Raw genomic sequence first — 20,182 nt, forward strand, 5'->3', positions numbered from 1 at the left:
GAGCTTTATCGGTCCTGAACCGTTCTGTGGTATTCCTGAGTGCACTCTCAGGATGAAACTGAAAAATTGGGAAATGTCCATGGTAGAATCCAATTGGAACGCCACGGATACATCCAAGCAAGCGAAAAGATTCATAAAACCCAGTCTAGCTAAAGCCCGGGCTATACTGAATCTTAATAAAGGAAATCTTAGGGTAATAACTGGCCTGATGACCGGTCACTGCCCAAGTAGGTATCATCTTAAAAATATAGGAAAAATACAATCCTCTGAGTGTCGTTTTTGTCAAGCTGAAGACGAAACTGCTGAGCATTTACTCTGCATCTGCGGAGCATTGCTTAATCAACGAACGTTAACATTTGGAAAAGGGTTATTAGAGCCCTTGGAAATTTGGCAAGGTAGTCATAATAGGGTAATAGACTTTATAAAACGAGTTGTGCCCAGTTGGGACAGTGTGACACATCAACCAATGTCTATCACATCTCAATTGTGAAAGGATATTTGATGAGCACCAAATAAAATATGGGTCATACCACAATATTCCTAAATAATGGAAGCAGTGGTTAAAAGGCTCTACAGATGAGGAAAAAAAAAAAAAAAACAGAGTGCGAGTTACCTAAGAGTGAAAACTATAAAAAAAAATCCCTCGAGAGGGTAAGCTACAAAAAATATCGAGTCCCCTGAGAGGGTAAGTTACAACAGAGCAAGTGAGCTAGAAAAGCGATTCCCATGATAGGGTAGCTCATAGAAAAATAGTCCCCTGAGACGGTAGCTAGGAAAGCAAGTTCCTTGAAAGGGTAAACTATAAAAAAACGAGGCCACTGAGAGGGTAGTTCATACAAAGCGAGTCTCATGAGAGAAAGCTGCACAAAGTGAGTGTCCTTCAAGGGTAATTGTTTTAGATAAGAGCGAGTTTCCTATGAAAGTATCTGATAAAAGTGAATCCCCTGAGAGGATAAACGAAAAGAAGCAAGTCCCCTGAGAGGGTAAGCTATGAAAATATCAAGTCCCCTGAGAGGGTAAGTTACAAAAGAGCAAGTGAGCTAGTCCCCTGAGAGGGTAGCTAATAGAAAAATAGTCCCTTGAGAGAGTAGCTAGGAAAGCAAGTCCCCTGAGAGGGTAAACGATAAAAAAAACGAGTCCACTGAGAGGGTAGTTCATACAAAGCGAGTCTTATGAGAGGAAAGCTGCACAAAGTGAGTGTCCTTAAAGGGTAATTGTTTTAGATAAGAGTGAGTTTCCTATGAAAGTATCTGATAAAAGTGAATCTTCTGAGAGGGTAACTGGCAAAAGAGATTTTTTTTAAAAAGGGCGACTATGAAAGGTAATTAAAGAATAAACTGAATAGGTAAATCAAGCGTGTCTCTTAAGACCGTAGTTAAATCAAATTTTAAAAAGAGTATAAGCCACCTTAAGAGTAGCTAACAAAAAGTGAATATAATGAGAGAGTAATTGAGATAAAGTGAGTTTCTTGAAAGGGAAGAGAAAAATAGGGAGACCTGTGAATAAATAACAGTAATAATGTGACTACCTAAATTGATAGGTGACAAAGTGAGTTTTCTGAAATAACCACTGTAAAAATGGACCAGAACCCTGAGAAAATAGCTTACATGAAACGAGTCTCCTAAATTAATTGGCCAAAACAGCGAGGGCTCTGAGAGAATATCTTACAGAAAGCGAGTCCCCTTTCTGCCAAAGTAACATTATCTTCTTTCTGGAGTTACGTCCCCACTGGGACAGAGCCTGCTTCTCAGATTAGTGTTCTTATGAGCACTTCCACAGTTATTAACTGAGAGCTTTCTTTGCCGATTGACCATTTTTGCATGTGTATATCGTGTGGCAGGTACGAAGATACTCTATGCCCTGGGAATCGAGAAAATTTCCTTTACGAAAAGATCCTCGACCAGCGGGATTCGAACCCACGACCCTCAGCATGGTCTTGCTGAATAGCTGCGCGTTTACCGCTACGGCTATCTGGGCCCCAAAGTAACATTATAAAAAAGATAATTAATAAAAATATGATGATAATGAATAAAGCAATTTTTGTAATTGAAACTTTAACAGATTTCGATCTCTCATACTCTCTTTAATGCAATGAGCTAGAAGGACAAGTATTTACGTTACATAAATAACCATTAACACAGAATGAGAAAAGGGTAAAGAGCTTAAAAAAAACTTTTATAGGTAGTATGCTAAGAAAATAGATCACCAGTTACAAAGGATTAGGAAGTGTAAAGCATATTATGCTCTTTAAATATTGGAAGTTTTCGATCAGTTATGCACACATTGAAAAATAGATAGAGAAAATAGAATACTAAGCTTAAACGTTTTTATTATTTAAAAGAAATAAAAATCGATGCATACAAATTGCTAAAATTAACATTTTAAAAATTTGAGTGAATTCGATTTAAAACAGTAATAAAAATGAATATAATAAATAAGTTCATAATTGAGATCAGAATAACTGTTTTGAAAGAGTCTCATAAGAGAGTAGCTGAATTGAAACGGTACAGAAAGTAAGCTAAAAAAAAGTGAGTCCCTCGAGAGGGTAGCTACCAAAAAATCGAGTCATCTAAGAGGATATGCAAAAAAAAAACTAGTCTGATAAAACTAAATCTGATAAGGTAAATTATTAAAAGTGAGACCCCTGAGAAGGCAACCGGCAAAAAAGCAAGTTTCTCAAGAGATTGGCTGCAAATGAGCGTTATGAGCATGGAAAACTCTTTTCAAAGTAGCATTTTGCCAACATAGAATTAGTGACATAAAATTCGAATCTGTACAACGTTTTGTTCAGGTGAAGTTTCGGAACTTTTCAATCTCTCATGTTCACTGTCAGGTTATAAGCCTGGAAAACTCTTTCCGAAGTAATATTTTGAAATTACAGATAGACAATTAAATAGAGTTAAAATGTTAAAGCGTTTTCGGCTGTTGCAGTTTTGGAAAATTTCAATATATTATGATCACTTTTACGTTATTAGTGTGAACAACTTTTTACGAAACAGCATTTTGAGAACAATGATAACCAGTTACATAGAATAAGAATGTGTAAAACATTTTGAGCTGTTGAAATTTTAGAAAATCTCGTTCTCCTATGATCACATTGACATTGTGAACCTGGAAAACTCTTCCATTATACTTTCAGGTTTTCAAAATAGGTATAGCCAGTTCAATAGAATTGGAATGTTTAACGCAATTGGTCAGATGAAGTTAAGTATCTAGTGCTCATGCTAGATAAGAATTTAGCTTTCAAAATGTCTCTATCCCCTTATTAGTAGAAAATCAAAACTTTGTCTTAATAACAAGCTTTTGATATTCAAACAAATTTTCAGGCCAGCCATGTTGTATGCTGTACCAATATGGACTAGCTGTTGTAATACCAGGAAGAAAGCTCTGCAGAGAATTCAAAATAAAATTTTTAAAATGATTCTGAAACTTCCTCCCTGGTATAGTACCAATGAGTTACATAGAATATCCAATTTTGAAACATTGGAACAAATGTCAAATAAAATAATTTATAATTTCAGGCAAAAATCGTTACAATCTTCTATTGCCACGATTAATGCGTTATATGTTTAGGTTAACTATATTCAAAGCGTTTTTTTTTTCTCTTATAAGCAGGTGAAATCAAATTACCTGTAAAAAATCTGCATTGCTACAGCAAATGAAATGTAATATGTTGTTAACAAAATGTTGATAAAATCTTAAATTTATTTCACCAAATTAGGTTGATAGTGTTGTCTAATAACACTGAACACCTATATATAAGAAATGAATGTAATGTTTGGAATAATACTAATGAAGAAATTAAAATAAAAAGGAATGTTTAACGCGTTTTTTGCAGTTGAAGTTTTAGAAGATTTCGATGTGTTATGCTCATTTTAACGTCACGAGTCTGGAAAGTTCTTTCCAAAGTAACATTGCAAAAGCATAGATACTTAGTATAATATGGTATTAAAATGTTTAAAGCGTTTTTTGTTATTGTAATTTTAGAAGATTTTTATTTTTATGCTCATTTTGGTGTTGAGGAATATTATGAGAAGTAGGTATCCGAAGAAGAAACAATTTGAATCAAACGTTGAAAAACCGCAGCTGCTGATATCTTCAATCGTGATGGATACAGGAAACGAACACTACTCAAAGAATTCATAAAGCTGTTTGGACAATACTGAATTTACTTTTTTTTTTCTTTTCAGGATCATATCAAGATTCAAGTTAACAGTTTTATAACAGATAGCGGAATCGTAATGATGAAACTTGGAATTGGTGACCTACCAGAAGAAAGCTTTTCATCATTATCAAATAATTGCATATGCAACTAAATTTTAAATAACATTTATGTACTAAGAGTAGAGGAAGGGGTGAATGTAGGGATTATGAATTATGGAATTATGGAATGTAGGGAAGTTAGAAGCAGAGTATAGTTAAAACAAAAAATGTTCGTGAGCCAACGAACCGTTCAACTAGCACTGAAAAAGGAATCAATTCAGATGATAGTAAGCATAGGTTTTACGAAAGGAAAAGAGGAATCAGTTTGTTGATGTGTTTTGGGAAGAATAACGTGGTTTTAAGATGATGAAGAAAGTGTTAATTATTTAGTCTAACTCGATCGAATTTCTATGGGAAGCGTGATCGGAAAAGTGTGTAAATTCAGCTCTTTTAAAAGGTCTAGTCACTACAACGTGTATCCTTATTTCGGATAAGGAACAAAATAGTAAATTTTCTACAGAATTCGATGATCCACTAGATCGTTTTTTCTTGGAATGGCTGACAAGGTTAATGTTTTGCCGCTTATGAGCATCAAATATGTTCATAATATATGTCATAATGCAAAACTGCTTTTATGCGAACGTTTTCTGAAAAATAGGATGTTAGGTTCAGGACTATGTGTTATTACGTTATTCTGCCACAAGTAGGAGCATCGGTGAGATGCCGATAACTTATTTTTGGACATTTTCGACAAGAATGTTCGTTGCTTCTCAGTTGAGAAACATTGAATTTCGTGTATCCGGTTTTATTCGTTTGCTTCATCATATTTTCGAAAGACCATGCCAAATTATGGAGAAACCACGTATTAACTCGATTTAATTCAATAGTGAGGAACAAAGGTACAACTTTTTCGAAATTGAGTTAAGAATCTTGAAATATACGGGTTCGAAATATTTGATGCTCATTAGTGCCACCTATTGACACTACTTCGTTTTAGTCAGGTTTGCTAATTGTGGCTCTTGACTTAACCAGTAACTTTTCTAAAAACACCAGCCAGCTATATGATCTGCATCCTGACATACATGAGTTTTTGATTGTAATGCTCACTAGCACCTCCTACCGGAAAAATCACAACAACTCAACAAGCAATCTGTAGCCTTTGAACAAATGAACAATTTCGTCGAAGACAACTGACCTGAAGAATTTTAACATAACTCAAACTTGAGATTAATGAGCTTATTAAGCTTAATCAACTCTCAACTCTTAACTCTGAAGCTCATCAGTTCCTCCTAATGGCAGTTTTTTTTAGTTAAGCATACAAGCAGTGTATAGCCTTTGATTCAGCAGCAACTTTGCTGAACTGATCAGTCTTCCAAATCTTCAGTACCTTGAGATATATTTAACCTCGTATCTAAGAGTTGTGCTCCGTATAATAACTTTTTTTTTGAGCTCGCGCCTACGGTAAAATTCCCAACTAATAACGAGTAACAAATTATCTTTAATTATCTGTATCTCAAGGTTCTTATCGGCCAGAAGGTTAGTGTAACCAGTAAAGCTGATCAGTAAATCAAGGGCTGTCTTGTAATAGAAAATGTGATGGAAACACATCCGCTAGGGGCGGAAATGACAAATTTTCTTCAATATTTTGCACCTCAAGTTCCTTATTAGCTAGAACGTTGATGTCTTTGATAGCATGAAGTCTTACAAGGTGTGGCCCATTTAGAATTGGAACATACACAAATTGGAATAATTTGGATATAATTCGATAAAAATGAATTCTGTTTTAACTCAAATGTTGTATTGCTTGTAAGCTTCAAAGGAAAAATAATATTGTCATAAAAGCATATTTATATTTGACAAATAACTATTTATCATGGTCTAATCACTTATCAAAGTGAATCCTTTGACCCAATGATCCTCGCCATTAACAAACATCCCTCCCAGTAACCTTTGTGGAGATGCAGAGGCAAACACGGTCTCCAAATAGCAAAGGTTACACACTAACATTCCTTCCCTCAATTCCACCTGACTGCAAGGACGTGGCCGGTGCTGTTATTGACCTTGTATAAATAGAGTCACTGAATTATGCACACTGAAGAAGACTATGGCCAATCCAAGCCGAACTTCTAGTTGATTATTTGTGCATTTTCACTGACTTCAGTCAATCACGGAATAGCAACCATTGATATGTATAGTCAGTCTAAGCTAAGCTAAGCTAAGCTGCCCTAAAATTAGTTTTCGACTTTAATTTGAATATTTTACCCCAGTCTTTTCGCTCATCAGGATCTTGACATATAGAAGTGTAAAAGAAGTATTATAAAAGCTTCCTTGCGGATGTATTTCAAAATTATTTGATTCTCTTTCATTATATTCTGTCATTATATTCTGTCATTATATTCTCTACCCTTCTTCTTCTATCTGGCGTTACGTCCCCACTGGGATAAAGCCTGCTTCTCAGATTAGTGTTCTTATGAGCACTTCCACAGTTATTAACTGAGAGCTTTCTTTGCCAATTGACCTTTTTTGCATGTGTATATCGTGTGGCAGGTACGAAGATACTCTATGCCCTGGGAATCGAGAAAATTTCCTTTACGAAAAGATCCTCGACCAGCGGGATTCGAACCCACGACCCTCAGTGTGGTCATGCTGAATAGCTGCGCGTTTACCGCTACGGCTATCTGGGCCCCTATTCTCTACCCTTGATTAGCGCTGAATAACGTTGCCGGTATCACACATATTCTAGCTTGAGTTAAAAATAAAGATCTTGAGACACAGAGTATAAAAAAAAAGTTATGAGTGCCATCTACAGGGTAAATTCCCTATTAGATTTTCTACCTCCCGATAGCTCTTGATCTGCTGTATATCATTACTTAGGTATCACTCATCTTCTAGCTGAACCTCAAGATCTTGATCTTGGGGCTCATTCCCATATTCGTAATGCTGAAGGGGGTGGTAGGATGTCCTGCTGATGTAATGGCTCATACAAAACTTTAGAACATTTGGTCAGTGTTCAGACAGACTGGACCAAGTGTTTTTAAGATGGTTCCAGGAAAATGTACCCCAGACATTCGAAATGTCAAAATGTTTGCATTGTTAGCTGTTATAAAGAAACTTATATATTTGATTATACATCTGTACTGAAATAGCATCCAAAAAATCAGAAATGATGGAGTCCTGAACGTTTCTCTAGAACGTCAAAATATCATCTTGTCCGGTCTGTCTGAACACCGACCATTTATACAACATACTTTCCAAGGGGGTGGGTGGGTGACAAAAATAGCAATTTTTAGCGTTATGAAATATGTGAATGAACCTTTGTTATGTTTGGCATTATGTCCTCACTGGGACAGAACCTGTTTTTCAGCTTAGTATTCAATGAGCACTTCCACAGTTATTAACTGAGAGCTTTCTTTACCAAAGTTGCCGTTTTTGCATTCGTATATAGTGTGGCAGGTACGATGATTATCTATGCCCAGGAAAGTCAAGGAAACTTCCATTACGAAAAGATCCTGAACCGACCGGGATTCGAACCCAGACACCTTCAGTTTTGTTATGTAGCCGCGGAATCTAACCACTATGTTAAGGAAGGCCCCTCATTGTCAGATAGTCCTTGATCTGTTGAATAACTTTACTGAAGACATCAAACCCGGAATGGACAAAAGAAGTTCTAAGAAACCATCTCAAAATCAAATTCAAAAACGCGGAAAATATTTTATCGTGGAAGATAAATCCCAAAAATAGTAGACAAAAAATGGCCTTGTTTATTGTGTGTAGGGCAATTAGTTTTAATCTGTATAAGGAAGGGGGTTTGTACAGTTTTAAAAAGCAACTACGAGAGATGCGTTGGAACCATAGAGTTGCTTTTAAGCAACATTTCGGAAAGTTTTGTAATGTGTGCTAGTTTAAATAAATGTGTTAACATAATTATGTATAAGTTACGCTATGTTATGGATAAAAATCTCTGTATATTCTTAACTTTAATGAAATAAACAATTAAAAAAAACCTTCTTTGCTCTTGCGTGGGCGAGTGACGAACACTTGTTCGGCGTACAATGCGATTATCGATTTTTTTTCGTGAATTCGGTTAGGCGTGATTATATCATGGATCGTATCACCAAACATTGGTGACGCCCAGATCTACACCTTATCCCACTAAACCAATATCCTTTCTATGACACCTGTGGAGATGCAGAGGTATACTCGGTCTCTAGTAACAACGGTTATCTAACTAACATTCTTCCCCTTTTTCGATGACCGTAATAAAAAGAATAAACTGAAAATGTCTACAATTGTAAATAACTTCAATGGTTTCATAAAGCAATTAAAACAAACCCACAACTCAGTCAGTTCCACAGAAATCCGTTCCGAACTCATTTGGAAAGTTTTGCGCCCTTCCATTCTATCTACCAATCAACCTTTAAGGGGTTGCTCCGGCGAAAGCTAATTATGACATGGCTGGCAACTTGAAAGAGCAAGAGCAATTCTACCGTACCATCATCATGCTCATGCTGTAGTTAGATGATAATCCAGCTCTAGGTATTCGGAGAAAAAAAAAAAAAAGGTGGCAACGAAACGATTAACAAAACTTTTATCTCGAGAATCTCGAGTCATTCGGTTTGAAGATTTTCTCTTATCTTGAGCTTCTAATCAATCTTCGGCATCTATTTGATGGTGTGGCATGAATGTTTTTTTGTTATTTCGATACTACAGAACTGGCCAACTGGAGAAGCTTAACTTTCTTGGGACGTAATTTTATCAGGTGTAGTTTAGACATGCCTCCAGTGGTGTATATATTTTTTATCTCTTCTTAACGAACTACAATTCGTTTCGTCGAATCTACTCCGAATGGATGATTATTTGAGGTAAGGCTATTTGTTACAAGAGTTTATTTTGGTTAGCAGATTGCATATATACCAGGCGTAAGGAAATACATGGGTATGGAGAGTGAACCGAACGGTTTCTTGTCCTACTTTGTTTGTAGCGATCTATGATCTTATATACGATGTATATTGATAAAAAAAGTAAGCAATAAATATATTATATCTAGTCCTTCAAAGTACGGAAAAAGAGACGGGATCAGGATTGAATTTATGATTTTCTGCTGTTATTAAGCATAATCGTTGGCAGTCTGATCATCAAGGCTGTCCGTAAACATCAAAAAGTTTCTTAGAAACTCCAAATGCAAATATTGCAGCACATATTTCATACTTCTATGAAGATATCAGTGAAGGCTCCTGTGGAGACTTTGATGGAATCCTCCAGATCTCTGTGATGATCTTCGTGAAGGCAGCTTGGTGACCTGATATTCTTATTTGTTCCGCAGAAAAACAATTTGTTAAAGTTTGCCAGATGAGATTATTACTAGCTAGCTTTGAAAAGGAAAATTTAAGCGGACTAAATTTCCTAGTTTTACAAACTGATTCTTTAAAAGAAAGTTTAATAAGCTATCAAATTGCCGTTAGAATGTATTCACTCGCATCCACTGTACTCGAAATATAACGTAACTCCTTGGGAATCCCTGCAGCCCCAGATGCAAACTTCCTGATTTATCGATGGTAGTTAATTAGAATTTATTCATCAACCTTTCACTTCCAGTCCCTTGCACGCGGTGGATTGAAGCACCAATCCCTCCCCGACACCGATGGGAAGCTGATGGAAAAGCTGGGAATAAAGTTTTCAACTCGAGCCCGAACCGGAACCCCTTCCATAGCAGCCAGCAGCGAGCAGTCGAGTGGAAGAAAAAACAAATTAACTCGTTTGTGGGTTAACATTGAAGTTGGCGATCGCTACTGCTGATGATGAGAGCGAAGAACTTTACTGGCCTCGTTTTGTTTTGTCTGCAGGGAAGAGAGGGGTCGAAGGATGCAGTGGTTGCGTTGTTTTTTTCTAGAATATGAATTTCCGAATCATCGAAAACAGGCTTTCAGAAGTTAAATGTCGAAAGTCAGATATTAAAAGTCAGAAGTCAGAAGTAAGAAGTCATAAGTCAGAAGTCAGAAGCTTTAAACTAGAAGTCAGAACACAGAAGTAAGAATTCAGAACTCAGAAGCCAAAAGTCAGAAGTTAGAAGTCAGAAGTCAGAAGTCAGAAGTCAGAAGTCAGAAGTCAGAAGTCAGAAGTCAGAAGTCAGAAGTCAGAAGTCAGAAGTCAGAAGTCAGAAGTCAGAAGTCAGAAGTCAGAAGTCAGAAGTCAGAAGTCAGAAGTCAGAAGTCAGAAGTCAGAAGTCAGAAGTCAGAAGTCAGAAGTCGGAAGTCAGAAGTCAGAAGTCAGAAGTCAGAAGTCAGAAGTCAGAAGTCAGAGCTCAGAAGTCAGAAGTCAGAAGTCAGAAGTCAGAAGTCAGAAGTCAGAAGTCAGAAGTCAGTAGTCAGAGCTCAGAAGTCAGAAGTCAGAAGTCAGAATTCAGAATTCAGAAGACAGAACTCAGAAGTCAGAAGACAAAAGCCAGAAGTCAAAAGAAAGATGTTCTAAACCAGAAGTCAAAACTAAGAAGCAAGAACTCAGAAGTCAGAAGTCAGAACTGAGAAGTCAGAATTCAGATGTTCTGAATGAAACATCAGAAGTCTGGAAGTCAGGAAGCCTGGAATTCAGGAAGTCAGGAAGTCGGAATTTCAAAATCAAAAGTCAGAAATCAAACGTCACAAGTCTGACTTCAGAAGTCAGAAGTCAGATGTCGAAAATCGAAAATCAAAACTCAGAAGGCAGATATCAGAAGCCAGAAATCAGAAGTCACAAGTCACAAGTCAGAAGTCAGAAGTCAAAAATCAAAAGTCAGAAGGCTGAAATCAGAGGTCAGAAGTCAGGAAGTCAGAAGTTAGAAGTTAGAAGTCAGAAGTCAGAAGTCAGAAATCAGAAGTCAGATGTTCAAAATCAAATATCAAAAGTCAGAAGGCAGAAATCAGAAGCTAGAAATCATAAGTCAGAAATTACAAGCCAGAAGGCAGAAATCAGAAGTCAGAATTCAGAAGTCAGATGTCAAACATCAAAAGTCATAAATCAGAGATCATAAGTCAGAAGTCAAAAGCCAGATGTCAAAAATCAAAAGTCAGAAGGCAGAAATCAGATGTCCGAAATTAGAAGTCAGAAGTCAGAAATCAGAAGTCCGATGTCAAAAATCAAAAGTCAGTAGGCAAAAATCAGAAGTCACAAGCCAGAGAGCAGAAATCAGAAGTCAGAAGTCAAAAATCAGAAGTCAGGAATTCAGGAAGTCAGGAAGTCAAGAGGTCAGGAAGTCAGGAAGTCAGATACTCAGGAAGTCTGAAGTCAGAAGTCAGCAGTCAGAAAGTCAAGAAGTCTGTTAGGAAGTTAGGTAGTCATGAAGTCAGGAAGTCAGGAAGTGAGGAAGTTAGGAAGTCAGGAAGTCAAAAGGTCTGAAACTCAGGAAGTCAGGAAGTCAGAAGTCAAAAGTCTGTCAGGAAGTCAGGAAGTCAGGAAGTCAGGAAACCAGGAAGTTTGATGTCAGAAGTCAGCAGTCAGAAGTCAGAAGTCTGTTACGAAGTCAGAAAGTTAGGTAGTCAGAAAGTCAGGAAGTCAGGAAGTCGGAAAGTCAAAAAGTCAAAAGTCAGAAGCCAGAAGTCAGAAGTCAGAAATCACAAGTCAGAAATCAGAAGTCTGAAGGCAGAAATCAGAAGTCAGAAATCAGATGTTCAGAATAACAAATCATTAGTCAGGAAGTCATGTAGTTGGGATGCCAAGAAGTCAGTAAGTCAGAAAGTCAAGAAGTCAGGAAGTCAAGAGGTCAGGAAATCAGGAAGTTATGAAGTCAGTAATTCAGGAAGTCAGGAAGTCAGGAAGTCAAGAAGTCAGGAAGTCAAACAGTCCGCAATCAGAAAGTCAGCAGTCAAAAGTCAGGAAGTCAGAAGTCAAAAGTTAAAAGTCAGGAAGTCAAGACCTCAGGAAGTCAGGAAGTCAGTAATTCAGGAAGTCAAGAAGTGAGGAAGTCAGGAAGACAGGAAGACAGGAAGTCAAGAAGTTAGAAGTCATGTGTCAAAGGCTAATAATGAAAAGTCATGTCAGAAGAAAGCGCCACCGATGGTATAAACGTTTTACATACGACGAATTTTGCTTCCATTTGCAGGTTGTGGGACCTAATTTGGTTACGTCTTCCGTAAAAGGCCCTATTTGTAGCGGCAACTCGTTTTTGTCAGATGTCACAAGTTTTTTTCCTAGATAACCAAATTATTCAATACCTTCATTCAAATACGACCTCAGCGCCAATGCCACCAGATTTATCTGTATCTCTATCTGTAACCATGTACTTCGTCTTGATGGATCCTATGTATCTGAAGACACTTCAAACCTCTTCAGAAGCATGACCCTGCGATCGATTCCAATAAAGTCAATATCTTCAACAAAGCCAAGCAGCTTGTTATGATATTTCTTTGCATTAGAACTACCCATCAAAAATAACATATTATAACACGCCGTTCCCGAAGATTCAGAAGATTCAGAGAATTGAGAAGATTAAGTAGATTCAGAGGATTCAAAAGATTCAAAAGATTCAGAATATTTTGGAGATTCAGAAGATTCAGAAGATTTAAAAGATTCAGAAGAATCAAACGATTCAAAAGATTTGGAAGACTCAGAACAGTCAGTAGAATCAGTAGACTCAAAATAGTCTGAAGAGTCAGAAGAGCCAGAAGAGTCAAAAGAGTCAGAAGAGCCAGAAGAGTCAGAAGAGTCATGAGAGTCAAAAGATACGAAAGATTTGAGAAGATTCAGAAAATTCTGAAGATTCAGAAGATTTAAAGGATTCAAAAGATTCAGAAGATTCAAAAGATTCAGAAGATTCAAAAGATTTAGAAGATTCAGTACATTTAAAAGATTCAGAAGATTCAAAAGATTCAAAAGTTTTGGGAGGCTCAGAACAGTCAGAAAAATCAGTAGACTCAGAATAGTCTGAAGATTCAAAAGAGTCAGAAGGGTCGGAAGAGTCAGAAGAGTCAGAAGAGTCAGAAGAGTCAGAAGAGTCGGAAGAGTTAGAAGAGTCAGAAGAGTCAGAAGAGTCAGAAGAGTCAGAAGAGTCAGAAGAGTCGGAAGAGTTAGAAGAGTCATAAGAGTCAGAAGATTCAGAAGATTCAGAAGATTCAGAAGAGTCAGAAGAGTCAGAAGAGTCAGAAGAATCAGAATAGTCAGAAGAGTCAGAAGGGTCAGAAGAATAAGAAGAGTCAGAATAGTCAGAAGAGTCAGGAGAGTCAGAATTGTCAGAAGAATCAGAAGAGTTAGGAGAGTCAGATTATTCAGTAGAGTCAGAAGAGTCGGAAGAATGAGAATAATTAGAAGAGTCAGAAGAGTCAAAAGGGTCAGAAGAGACAAAAGCCAGAAAAATCAGAAGAGTTAGAATAGTCTGAAGATCCCGAAGAGTCAGAAGAATCAGAAGAATCAAAATAGTCAGAAGAGTCGGAAGAGTCAGAAGAATCAGAATAGTTAGAAGAGTCAGAAGAGTCAGAGGATTCAGAAGAGCCAAAAGGTTCAGAATAGTCCGAAGAGTCAGGAAATTCTGATGAGTTACAAGGGCAAGAAAAGTCAGATGAGTTCAAAGAATCAGAGGAGTTAGAGAAATCAAAATCAGTAGAGTCAAAAGCCAGAACAAAACGGATGAGTTAGACAAGTCAAAAAACTTAGAAGAGTCATAAAATTCAAAAGAGTCAGATGAGTCAGAAGGGTCAGCAGTGTCAAGTGTAAAAGGAGTCAAAAATCAGTAGAATCAAAGGATTAGAATAGTGAGAAAAGTCTGAAGAATCAGAAGAAGTAGAAGAGGAAAAAGTTAGAGGAGTCTAATGTCAGAAGAGTGAAAAGTAAGAATAGTCAGAAGTCATAAAAGTCAGAAGAGTCAAAAAGTAGAGAAGTCAGAAGATTCAGTGGTCAGAAGAGTCAAAAGTCATAGAAGCCAAAACTCAAAATAGCCGAAAATAAGAAGTGTTAAAATTCAGAAGATACAAAAGTCAGAAGAGTCAAAAGCCAAAAGGGGAACTCAGTAGTCATAATCTAGAATTTTAAAGTCAGAAATCAGATGTCAAAAGTCAGAATTCATAAGAGTGTGAAGTCAAAAGAGCCACAAGTCAGAAATCGAAGGCCAGAAGTCAGAGGATTCATAAGTCAAAAAAGACAAGATACAGAAAAGTCAGAAGAGTCTGAAATTTAAACTCTGAAATCAAAATTCAATGGAGTATAAAGTCAGAAAAATCAGAAGTCAGAAGTTACCAGTTAAAAGATTAAGAAGTCAGATAATTAAGAAAAGCCAGAAGTTAAGAGTCAGAAGTCAAAAGAGTCAAAAGAGTCAAAAGAGTCAAAAGAGTCAAAAGAGTCAAAAGAGTCAGAAGGGCCAGAAGAGTCAAGAGGAACAATAAAAAAGTCAAGAGAGAAAAATAAGAAAAGTAAGAATATTTCAGAGAGCCAAAAATCGGAAGAGTCAAAAGTTAGGTGAGTCAAGTTTTAGAAGAGACACATATCATAAGAGTCAAAAATCGGAAAAAAAAAGTATTCAGAAGAGTTAACAGTTAGACGAGTCCGAATCTAAAAGAATTCAAACAAAGAATAGCCTAAAGTCATAAGAGCAGGGATTGAATCCTGAGAAAATTGAGAGAATCTCTCACGTATCGCTCTCTGTAACTATCATAACATGCTGCACATTATGAGAGACTGTTTATCGTATACTGCTACAACTTTGATCAGATTGGGGCGATAGTAGTGCATGATAAAACCCCTCTAAATATGCTCCAAGCCTGGGGGACACTATTGCTATTGGAAGTTCGTGGATTGTTTATCGTGCCATTAAAGAAAAACACCTATCCCCAACAGTAAACAAGCGAGAAAAATGGATTTTATCATCGCTCTCTCATTGGGGCTCTCGCTCGCTGCTTCCATTTATCAGACTTGTTACACCTTGCGATACAATGACGATCGTGGACCGCAACAGATGGGATGTTTGTCTTTGCTTGCTTTGATCGTGCTTCATACTCAAATGAGAGCGAATTCTGCAACGCCTGCTTAAGAGTAAAAAAAAATATACAAGTAAAAATTCGAAAGAGTAACATTTCAGAAGACTCTAAAGTCAGAAAAATCAAAAGTAAGAAGAATCAAAAGGAAAAGGCAAAGAGCAAAAGATAAAAAGAGAAGTCAGAAGCTATAATTCGGAATCAGAAATTAGAACTTATAACTAAGAACATAGAAGACATGGAAGTTAAAAGTCAGAAGTCAAAGGACTGAAGCCAAAGGTCAGAAGTCAAAAGTCAGAAGCCAAAAGATAGAAATCAAAATTCAGATATAAAAAGACAGAAGCCATAGATTTTGATCTCATTACCCTACATTCCCCTACAACCGGTATCGTATTGTGTCGATTTCTGATGCAGGAACAGTATTACTCTTTGGCGGCGGTAATAAGGAGAAATTAAGAAGAGCTCCGGTAAGCTACGAGCGTAGTTTTTGTTTGAGAGGCCAAGAAGTTTTCGGAGAGAGAAAATTTAATTAACATTGCTTGGATTATGCTGAGATTGTGTCTGCCGATGTCGGTCGGTATCATTTGTTAGTGATGCGCTGGCACGATGAGGAGGAGAAGATTGTTTGTCTTTAGGTGCGGGGTTTCATATAAAAGTTTTGTATCGAATGTTGTGAGGTATCCGTTCAAGGAATTACTTGCAGATGGTATGAATGCTGGAACTAATTATAACGAAGAAACATTTGAAACATTCCAATTGTTAGAATAAATGAAAATAACACAATAATATGAACATGTCTCCCATTCCCATAAAATAATCAATCGAAGAACAGAAGATGCTTTTTCTCTCACTTGAAATCTGGCACGTGGTAACAATTTGGCGAACATGACACAACAATCTGTATCATCCTTTCTCCTGATTTACAGCCATCCGACAATCAGTGTCAGCAGATGTTGATTTTATCGTTTCCTTCACACAGATCCCCATCACCCATCACTATCCTTTAAGGACCTTCATCTTGCCATCTTTACCGTTTGGGGATGAAAACTTTCTTCCAGCTGCGGACATGACAACCGAATCAGAAGCCATAACAGCGTTCGAAGAAGGGTTGCGTGTGTTTAATAAGGAGTGAAATTATCTGGAAAATCTTCCTTTTCCATTTCGGGCAAACTATACCCAAACAGAAGGGAGATACAGACTCTAATGCGGTGGTTCCCAATCTTTCTGAAGCCGTGGCTCCCTCTCAGAGTTGCACAATATCAGTCATATCAGCTGATGGCTGATGGACTAAAACTATTAATATCAAATCCGAACTATCAATATCACTTTGATCTGACAACCAAGAGCGGTGATGCGACATCGCACTCTAGATCACAATCACTGCAGAATGAGTGATCACGTGGTAATTACCCACGCTATTAATGTTTTTCAGTGACCAACACACAGTTTTAATCCGTCTGCAGCACTATCAAGAATATCGTACCGATAAATTGCCATTTTAATTGCTTAATTTAAGGCTAAACTTGACCCATCAGTGATATCCATAGTCTATCGCCATCAATGCACTGGTGATGGAGTAGACAGCATGATGTTGATGTGATACGGAATGATTCGAATTGTATCGCAGTCGGCCTGTACAAATCAGCAAATTTCAAGCGTTGATAGTGACAGCAAGCAGCTCTGCTCCCTCTCAAGTTCTACGAAGATCCTGCGGTCCCCTAGAAAAAAAAAATTAAAATTAAATGAGGGAATAAAATGTGATTCTGTTTTTTTAGAATCAGATGCATTTAATACATTTAATAATGAAGCTTTCAACTCTCGACTCTGCAAAATGGTTACTTACGTCGATTTGAAAAAGTAAAGAGTTGTCACGGACCCCCAGAGATCCGTGGACCATCCGTGTTGAGAAACCCTGCTCTAATGGGCAACCCCAGGAGGAATCTCCAGTCCGTTGAGAGAAATGAAGAAGGCTGAGGGTGGATTACACGAGCGTATCATCGTTTTCCCGAGTAGCAGCTGCGAAATTCAATAAGCACCAGTCCAGACAGTCAGTCAATATGTGTACGATGGTGTGTATTATTTTTCGCACACATATGAAGCTTCGCCAGTCTCCAGAACCCTGATTATTGGTTTGCCGTAAAATTTGAGAAAAGGGATCCCACTGATGAAAGCGGCCATCGATAGTGATAAGCCCGGACGGCGCGCGGGTGTTACACAGTGGTTACGGATGCGAAGCACGATTTCATCCCGTGAATGGCGGCGGGATTTCCGGTGAGATTGGATTTATCGAAGCAAGAAGATATCCCATGAATCCGATGGGACGCGAAGTGCGCTGAAGAAGATTATGCTGGAGCGAAAGGTGGTGCCAATGCAAAGTTTGCAATCGCCGATGGATGTGTGGATTGCGAAGAAGTGCGATGTTTGAAAAGCGTTGGAGGTCAATATTATTTTTATTGAACTTGCACTTGATTAGGTTTCTTGGCAAGAATATTTACTAGGACTCATCAGTAATAACAACTGGGCATGCGAGAATATTAAACTTGTGTAAGTCTAGCACATGGGAGCCCAGATAGTCATAGCGGTAAACGCGCAGTTTTTCAGCAATACTAAGCTAAGGTTCCTAGGTTCAAATCCCACCGTTCAAGGATCTTCTCAGAATGAAAATTTTCTCGGCTATCATCATACCTGCCACACATTACATAAATGCACATATTATCAATTGGTAAAGAAAGCTCTCTATCAATTACTTGGGAACATAAGAACACTTAGAGAATTCGTTTCATTTATTTAGTTAACATCTGAACAGATAAGACTGAATCAACTATTTCACGCCACAATACTCGGCTCGTGGCCGCATCTCTCCATCCTAGGTTCTGACCCACGCTCGCCAAATCGATGCACTTGATCCGCCCACCTAGCATGCTGCGCTCCACGCATTCTTGTACCAACCGGATCCGAACCGAACACTATCTTTATAGGGTTGCTGTCTGGCATTCTTGCAACATGTCCTGTCCAGAACAATGAAATGCTCTCCAACATGGTTATCCAGTGATCAAGAGCTCGGCCTACCAGATGTTGATTGCGAAATTCCTTGCGAACGTGGCTTTAATCCGTGAATTAGTAGTTAAGTGCTGATATCTAGACGAACTCATATCCAACGATGAACTGCAATCGACAAATCGAACTATGAGTACAATCTTGGGTCATGAATATCCGACCCAGGCTTTGAAAAATTTAACGATCATTGACACACGAGCCATAATTTCATCCCATTTATTCGCTTGCATTCATACAACACGCATAACATTTACCGTTTGCGGAAGATAACGAGACATGAACGAAAACAAGACAGACACACAACACCCACTGTTTGGCGGCGATCACTGTGTGTCAACACTTGAAACATTCGCTGACCCAATCTCATTCTGGTCAAAAAACAGAGGCGAATATTTTTTATTTTGGTTCCGGGTCATTTGGCCGAATTCCGTTTGGCCGAAATTAAAAACAATAGTGAGCTACATGCACAGTCAATTAGGCAATTCTCGCTTAAGGAAACTTGCTGTTATAAGGTTTTAACGTTTTGAAGTTTACATGTATGTAGGGGGGCTGAGGACACCTTAAGATATATAGGTTCAAATCATGGTTAATTAGCACAATTTTCGAAGATTATTCCAGTGTAGGGCCAAGCTCACCTCCTGTTCTAAATGATGTTATCGATAGATTTCAAAAATACAGGTATGTTCCGTTTTTATCAACACGATCGGCAATTTTCAGTTGACAAAAACGGAACCGTAACAAAAACGGAATAATTTTCTTAGACAAAATATTTCACAAATTTGAAAAGAAAATTTAAGTTTTGTCAGGATAATACACATTTTCATCAGAAAAAAGCACAGAATTGATGTTCAGGAGCTGTGAGGAGCATTTAGATTGTTCATACTTATAGGTTCGTAATGAAAGTTGATTGCAGACTCCTACCAATCAATAAAATTTTGTAATAAATCATTAATAGTTTTAGTTTTCTTAGTTAAAATTTCAATAAATGTAATAAAATATTAAATATGAGAATAACATAAATGTATTTTACATTATATGGTGCGTCATATTTGTAAAAATAACTCGTTCTTTTTTTCAAGAAAAATTAAACAAGAAACAACTTCTTTTTCTACTATTCATCCTCATCTTCTTGCTTCATCTTCTTTATGGCATTACATCTCAATTGAGAAAGAGTCTTCTTCTCAGCATAGTGTTCTTATAAACACTTCCGCAATTATCAACTGAGAACTTATTTGTTTTGTGATTTTTTTGCATTTTTGGCCACACCCGATTGGCGATTGAATGCGGAGTTATGTTGAGGAAAACTGCGAACTGCAATAAATATTTACGGTTTCCTGTGCCAAAATCTTATAAGTAAAAAGATTGTGGTTATCCTTCTTCTAAAGTTATTACTACCAACCAAATCGCCAATCTAGAACAGCGTCACCATCGGCTTTTAGCTTTACCGTAAGATCACAAATAGACTTGCAATGAACTAACCTTAACCCTCTAATACTCAACCCCGCCTTTAGACGGGGTACACTTTGGAATTTTGTGTATTTTTTCGAGGCTCGGAAATCAAAATGATTTTATTTTTGGCTTAAGGTGAAGATGATTCGAAGCCAAAGTTCAAATTTTTAAGAGCACGGATCTGGAGAACCAAACATCGATTGGTCACGAGCTAGTGGTTTGGTTCTACAGATCCGTGCTCTTGAAAATTTGAACTAGGGCTTCGATTTATCTTCACCTTAAACCTTGACTCATAACACGCATCTGTAAAAAAAAATATGACTTTTGGAACTTTTTGCATTATTGAAAATTGTTAAAAAAATTGTATTCTTAGATAACCGTCGAATGCCTGGGGTTCATTTAACGTGTATTATAAAAAATCGTACCTTTTATATGTTTCTACCATCAACCTATCACAGAAGAAGAGCTTGATAATATTAAAATAATTTCAAACCTGTTTTTCCGTATATTAAAAATAAGAAAATAAAAATATTCCCATT

At 37.4% G+C, this 20,182-nt stretch overlaps 1 pseudogene; it reads left to right on the forward strand.

Annotated features, from left to right (window-relative positions):
* The window catches only part of LOC110678098, a 53,583-nt pseudogene extending 39,957 nt beyond the window's left edge, over positions 1-13,626 (forward strand).
* The last annotated feature ends 6,556 nt before the right edge of the window (positions 13,627-20,182 follow it).

This window comes from Aedes aegypti, chromosome 3 (assembly GCF_002204515.2).
Source record: "Aedes aegypti strain LVP_AGWG chromosome 3, AaegL5.0 Primary Assembly, whole genome shotgun sequence".
In the NCBI taxonomy this organism is placed as follows: domain Eukaryota; kingdom Metazoa; phylum Arthropoda; class Insecta; order Diptera; family Culicidae; genus Aedes; species Aedes aegypti.